General features: G+C 42.3%; 1 protein-coding gene across 3 annotated transcripts in view; it reads left to right on the top strand.

Annotated features, from left to right (window-relative positions):
- Positions 1-1,899: 1,899 nt before the first annotated feature.
- The window catches only part of FAM83B (family with sequence similarity 83 member B), a 57,159-nt gene continuing 52,911 nt past the window's right edge, over positions 1,900-6,147 (top strand). The window contains exon 1 of one of the 3 annotated variants that reach the window (XM_064650324.1): positions 1,900-2,090. The gene's annotated coding sequence lies outside the window, so the exon portion shown is untranslated. Of the gene's footprint in view, positions 2,099-6,147 lie in introns of all 3 variants that reach the window. The other 2 variants (XM_064650326.1, XM_064650325.1) reach the window with 2 other exon arrangements.

The following is a 6,147-nucleotide window of genomic DNA, read 5'->3' as shown; positions in this document are numbered from 1 at the left end:
GTTTTCTTTTGTATCTTCTCATCACTGTGTTTATCTGTTAATTTTAAAGTTGGCATGATAAATAGCCGTGTGCTGGCTATTTAAGGAGCACTTTGTTCTCTTTAGTAAAAACAGCAATAATAAAGCCCTGTTATTACTGATACCAGTGTTCCTGGTTTATACTGTATTGGTCATTTGTATTAGATGTGTGTGTGCTTGTTGCTTAAGATCTCAGTAACAGACTGGTTTCCCACTGAGCTGGGCACTGTAAAGAAACAGAAAAAAACCCTTTTCTTGTAGGCATACTAATGTAGCAAAAATAACTAGGTCCTTTTTTTTTCATGAAGATCTCCTTATTTAGAAAGCTATTGCTGTTCTTATTACAGATTTTTGGTTATGCTAAGCCAGTACTCAACCACTAACTTCTCTAGAAGAAAGACACAGTAATACTTGTATATTTTATGGAATAAAAGTCCAATCAATTCAGTTCAGGTCAAAAGTGGTTTTGTGATCATTCATCTACTTTCTTACCCTTTCAAAAATAATTTTAGAGATCTGCTCTTTTAAAAATTTACATAGCCCCACCTCTTTGGACAAGTTTCCACAGAAACACATTCTTCTTCCTGACCACATATTTTCATGGGATAAAAAGTCCTGTGTACTAACTAACTATTAATTTCTATGTACATTTTAAAAGTTTGTTTGTTTTTAAAACAGTTTTTCCTCTGCATTTTTCATCAAACCAGGGAAATTCTTTTTTGGGTACAAGAAGAGTCTAACCATTTAATCAGATGCTCCTATGTGTGTAAAGGGTAGCCCCTGAGTATATCAACACCAGCTATTTCCTCTTGTGCATTCCATTACCTGAATTAACTGCACAGAAAAAGTCTCTCCCTGATGGTCATCAGACTGATACATTTATATACATATATTGTAATGATACTGCATATTTTTACTTTTTTTTTTTCCTCTTCTCAAGGAGCATCATCCAAAAGCCACAGTAGAACCATACTTACCTTCACAAACAGGATATATCTCACACTTACTGTTAGGCAGAAAGGTTAGGAAAATAGTTTGTGCTTAAAGCCAGACTGGATTAGTTATTGCTGATAAAAGGATAACTGTCAGGGTTACACTGCGTTGTCTTAAACGGCTCAAGAAAAAGCCGGTTGCAGTTATGCACCACAAGAGTATGACATGGACAAAGCCTATAAAAAGTTTTCTATCTACTGCCATTAATTTAAAATGACAAAAACCCCTCAGTGTGCTTCTTACACACATGTGATGTGCTGATCTGTTTGTGGTTTCAAGATCCTAGTAAAGAGATGATCGTGTTTTGGAGAAGCCCTCCAGAGAGTGCTGTCAAACGTTTCGAAACGTGGGACTGCCACGATGGCATGCCGAGCACGGGGCGGCGAGGAGATCGACACCGGCTGCAGGACGGCCTCAGCAGCACCGCAGCCAGGATGGGGGGCTCTACCTTCAGGTCTATTTCTCTCACCTGAGACATCAAGCGCAAAAGAAGAGCCTTTAAAGCAATTAAGCTACGGAAAAGAGGCTCGTCCACATAGCCTAATTGGAAGGTCTCAAATGGGTATTGCTCCCTTGCCATGTCTTGCTCCACCGGAGTTAACCTGGAAATCGTGACTCGAGGCTGACGGGTTTATTTTTTCTTGAAGCCAACGTTTGCTTTGGGTTTAATCTCCCACGCACACGCACACCCCGCTCCCGGGGCCCCCGCGGGGCTGCCGATGCCGCGGCTGCCGGCCGGCCCAGCGGGCAGGGCAGGGCTGGGCAGGGCAGGGCTGGGCAGGGCTGGGCTGGGCAGGGCAGGGGGTCCGCCGAGGCCCTGGGAAGGCGCTGCCCTTCGCTCCCGTGCGGGAGGGCCGGGCTTCCCCAGTTCAGACAAGCCCTTGCCCCGCTCCCGCGGCGGCGGGTTTGGTGCGACACCGTTCTGACATGTTGTAACTGGTTTCCACACCCACCGCGCCCGAGAGCGACGGGAAGTACCTGCGATGAGCCCTGCGCCGCCGTGACTCGCCGCCGCCGCGATCGCAGCAGCCGGGTCGAGCCGCTCCGGAGGCGAGACCCCACCGCGGGGCACCGGCGCAGTAAGTGGGTGTATCTCCCTTCAGTCTCCCCCGGGACGGGACGGGTGGGGGCAGCGGCGGCGGCAGGGCAGCCCCCGCCCCGCCAATATCCCGCTGGGCGCCGAGGGACGCTTGGAACGGGGGCGCGAGGGTCGCGAAGCGGAGGCGGCGGCGCGGCCGGAGCGCGGGGGGAGCGGGAGGCGGCGGCGGGCGGGGTGGGCGGCCCGCGGGCGCGGCTCCCGCGGCTCCCACGCCGCGCTCCCTCCCGGCGCCGCGTTGCGCAAGCGGCCCCCTGAGCGGCCGGGCTGGGGGCGGCACACGTGCGCTGTCTCCCAGCGGAGGGCCGCCTGTTTTGCTCGGAAAGTTAACTTTCTGGTTGAACAAAAAAATCAAAAAAAAAAAAAAAAAAAAAAGAAGAGGAAAGAAGAAAGCATTAGAAACGCTTGCGGTGTTGTTTTTCACTTGGATTTGATGTCCTTTGCATCCACAGAAAATACTGTAATGTCATTCGTAATGAAATAATTGACTGTCACTGCTTAATGTAGGTAATTATTATTTATTCTTGATACAATTCTTTAATAGAAAGGGTGGTGGAAGGCAGCTGTCGTAAAACGCCTGTTTGTTCTGTTAAAGGCTGGTCATGCCTTTAACATGCCTCTCCCTTAAGCTGTGGGAGAGAGGCTCCTTGGCTGAGCCATGGGCCAGAGGTAGTTAGGTGGATGCCCCAGAAACCATACCTGATAGAGGGGCTTGCAGCAGGCTGTTCCCGAGGTTTAAATTTCCTTTAACAGGGGTGCCAAGGTTGAAACTTGGTGCAGAACTTGTCAAAGCAATCACATTTCCATTGAAAAAGAGATACGGTTGTCCTGAGGAGAGCGCTATGGCCAGGGCCTTGCCAAGGACCGGCTGTACGAGCCTGAGGTTACAGCTACTCCCCAAAGTTGCTGAATAGGATTTTTTCAAATCTTGTGAATATTAGTAAGGCAGGGAAGTTTCTTGTCTTTAGCACTAGCCTGGAGGACTGTGATCCTGGAACCCATGTAGAATGTTGTGTCATTTTCTTTACTGGACATTTGTAATCTGTTGCTTTTGTGAAGTCCAGGATACTCTCTGTATCTTTCTACAAAAAGACATGTTTTCTTCTTTGTCGAAGGAAAAGGGCTTTTCTTGCTGGGTTCCTCATAATGGCATTAGAAAGGTCTGAGCATATTGTTAATAGAAGGACAAGATTATTACCTCAGTGCAGGATTCAGAATTTGTGTTCTTCAGCAAAAGTTTCAGTTTTAGCAGCTGCATTGAAGTTCAAATTCAGTTTAAGCCCTTTAATGACACTTATTAAAAAAGTGATTGATCCCTGTGTCCAAGCAGAGAAGATGGCTGATATGCTGGGCTGGGATTAACAGCCAAGTCTGTTTCTCAGAGGATGAACAACTTTGCTGGTAAAATTTGTAATCATGTACGTGAAATCTGATAAAGATCTGCAAGCCTCCAGAGGTGGGCCACATTCTGCACAACCTTGCTAATATAATTGTTGACCTGAGGAGGACCTTTGAAGACGCAAGCTTATTATACAGAAATCATAATACAGAGTTGAAGAGAACACAAAAAAATTATTTAAGAATTTTATCTAAACCTCTGTCTCTCTATCCAAAATTATATTGTTTCATAGGTACAATTTCTACAACGTAGCTCTTACCTTATAAGGAGGAAAATACCTCTCAAGACATTGAGAGCTTTTGTTAAATAGACTTGAAGCCATTGTTTTTATTTGGGAGTTTTTTGTTTCACACGAATATATCTCATGCTGATTTCCTTAATTTCAAAAACCAGGATTAAAATATTTTCATTTGTCTCAAGTGTTCTGCGATTTGTTTCCATGCTGACAAATTTTACATCTACTTTCTTAAATAAATCTGCACTGCTTTAAGCTTCTTTTTTAAACAGCACTTGTTAATCAAACATCAACTTCAAAGATGTTCACTTTAAAATGATTATTCTTGTTAGGAAGATGCTGCACTAGGAGTGTCACCTTTCCAAGATTACATATGTTTATACTCTGCTTTCAGCATAAGTCTGAGCTATATTTGACGTATGGCACAATTAATTAATTAATTCATTATATTCGATGAAAAGTCAAGCAATTACAACTAGTATAGTATTACGAAAACAAATCAAAGAACCAAACCAAATAAAAGAAATGTAGGTGAGCCAGAACACACATGCAATCTTTTTTTGCATTTTATTTGCTCATAGCTTTCAATATTTGGTATTGCACAATGTTTTATAGTAAGTATAGTCCAGTTCCCTTATATTGTTTTCAAAGGAAAGAGTGAGAAGAAGAAAAAATGTATTTAGACAAGCTTTTGAAATAAACACATAAGTCTTTCTCAAGTGTATATATTCAATCAGTAACAAAATTTCTATTTGAAAAGTATATCCATTCTAAAGTAGTAAGAGTTTTAGAAATATCTTTAATTTGCTTTTATAATAAGCATGTCATAATAAAACTGACTGTTTTACTAAACAGGTTGGAAAGTTACCTGTCCTGGAAGGCCCTAAAAGAGAGTTGTATTAGGTTCTCAGTACAGTCACCTGTAAGTGTTCAGACTCTTCAGAATAACTCAGCTAACTGCATTTCGTATCTTGGTTGTTCTTCATTCTTCATTTAAAATGTCTTGAAAACCTGTTCCAGATGATTGGCTTCCCTGGGACACTGAAGTGACTGTTTTAATTTTACAATATTCTAAGAGTTTAACTTCTGAATTGGATATCTGTCACAGGAATACATGTAGTTCTCAGTTGGAGGGAGAGCAGTCAGATCCCTTTGACTTGCTGCTTTCCAGTTCACCACAAAGAGCTACTCTGGAAGCAGCCAGGAACACTCCTTTCCCTCAGGCTCGAAAGCAATCCTATCTGGGAAGATCTACCTTGCTGCTTGGCTGAGAGACAGGATTCAAATGGAATTATTTCATATGACATGCTGATGCCAGCCTCAGATCTGGATTTTTCTTTCTTGGTCTTTTTTTAACCTCAGTCTTCCCAAGTTCCTTATAAATCTTGATTTAATTGAACATTTAATTGATTTTTGAAGTATCAGTAATTATGGAGATCTCTATTTTCATTCCTTTAGGTTAATATAGGTAATTTACGTTTCCTTTCAAGAAGATTTAAACTGTTCCCAGCAAACAGTGGAAAACAAATGCAGTTTTTGCAAAAATATCTGAAAGGTCTTAATGGGAAGAGGGAATTGTGTTAAATTTATATGGCAGTAAATGAAACCAGAATGCCGTATGACTGTTTTTTGCTATTACACTGCTATATGATTTAATTAGGTTTGTAGGGAAGCCCAGCATTAATTTTCAAGCTATCCACTGTGAAAGCTTTTTCTAACTATTCTACCTTTGTTGGATCTTCTTCCTATTTCTGCAGGCTTTCGCTTAAGCTTCATGCCCTGGAAGCTGAAACAGTGCTACCATGTATCATGTTTCTATTTTATATGGCCATGCTGATGCCACTGTCCTGAAATACTGCCCTCCCCCCTTTTTTTTTTGCAGACTTACTTGCCCAATGCAGAAATCCAGTGCAGTTTAGGTTTTAGGTGAATGGTGGAGTTGCTGTTTATTCTCCCTCTGTCTTAAATCCCACATTGTTACAGCTGAAAACAAATCTGTCAGCCCTTGCTAAATGAAATTAAAAAAAAAAAAAGAATGAATTTATAAAACATCAGCAGTAAACAACTTATTATTAATGTTTTGGAAAAAAAAAAGTTAGATTAAAGCAGCCGCTCCTTTTGGCAGAAGGAATGAACAGGGTGGAAACTAGACATCGGATTGCTGATTCAGAGTTTGATCCCAGATGTGGGAGGATAAATCTTTCTCGAGTTCCTCATAACTCACTGAAATGAGGTAGGCTGGTCCTGCTTGGGAGCAACAAGTGGATTAGATCAGCATGGGAGAAGAGATACATAAGGAGAAGTACCTGAATGACTGTGGTTTCGAAGAAGCCAGAGAAAAGGGATGCATTGCAGAGAAAGTAATGCATCAAAAAGTAGGAAATTTAATTGGTTTCTGAAGTGTTT

Source organism: Pseudopipra pipra, chromosome 3, assembly GCF_036250125.1.
Source record: "Pseudopipra pipra isolate bDixPip1 chromosome 3, bDixPip1.hap1, whole genome shotgun sequence".
Classification (NCBI taxonomy): domain Eukaryota; kingdom Metazoa; phylum Chordata; class Aves; order Passeriformes; family Pipridae; genus Pseudopipra; species Pseudopipra pipra.
This window is presented reverse-complemented; position numbering and strand designations above follow the sequence as displayed.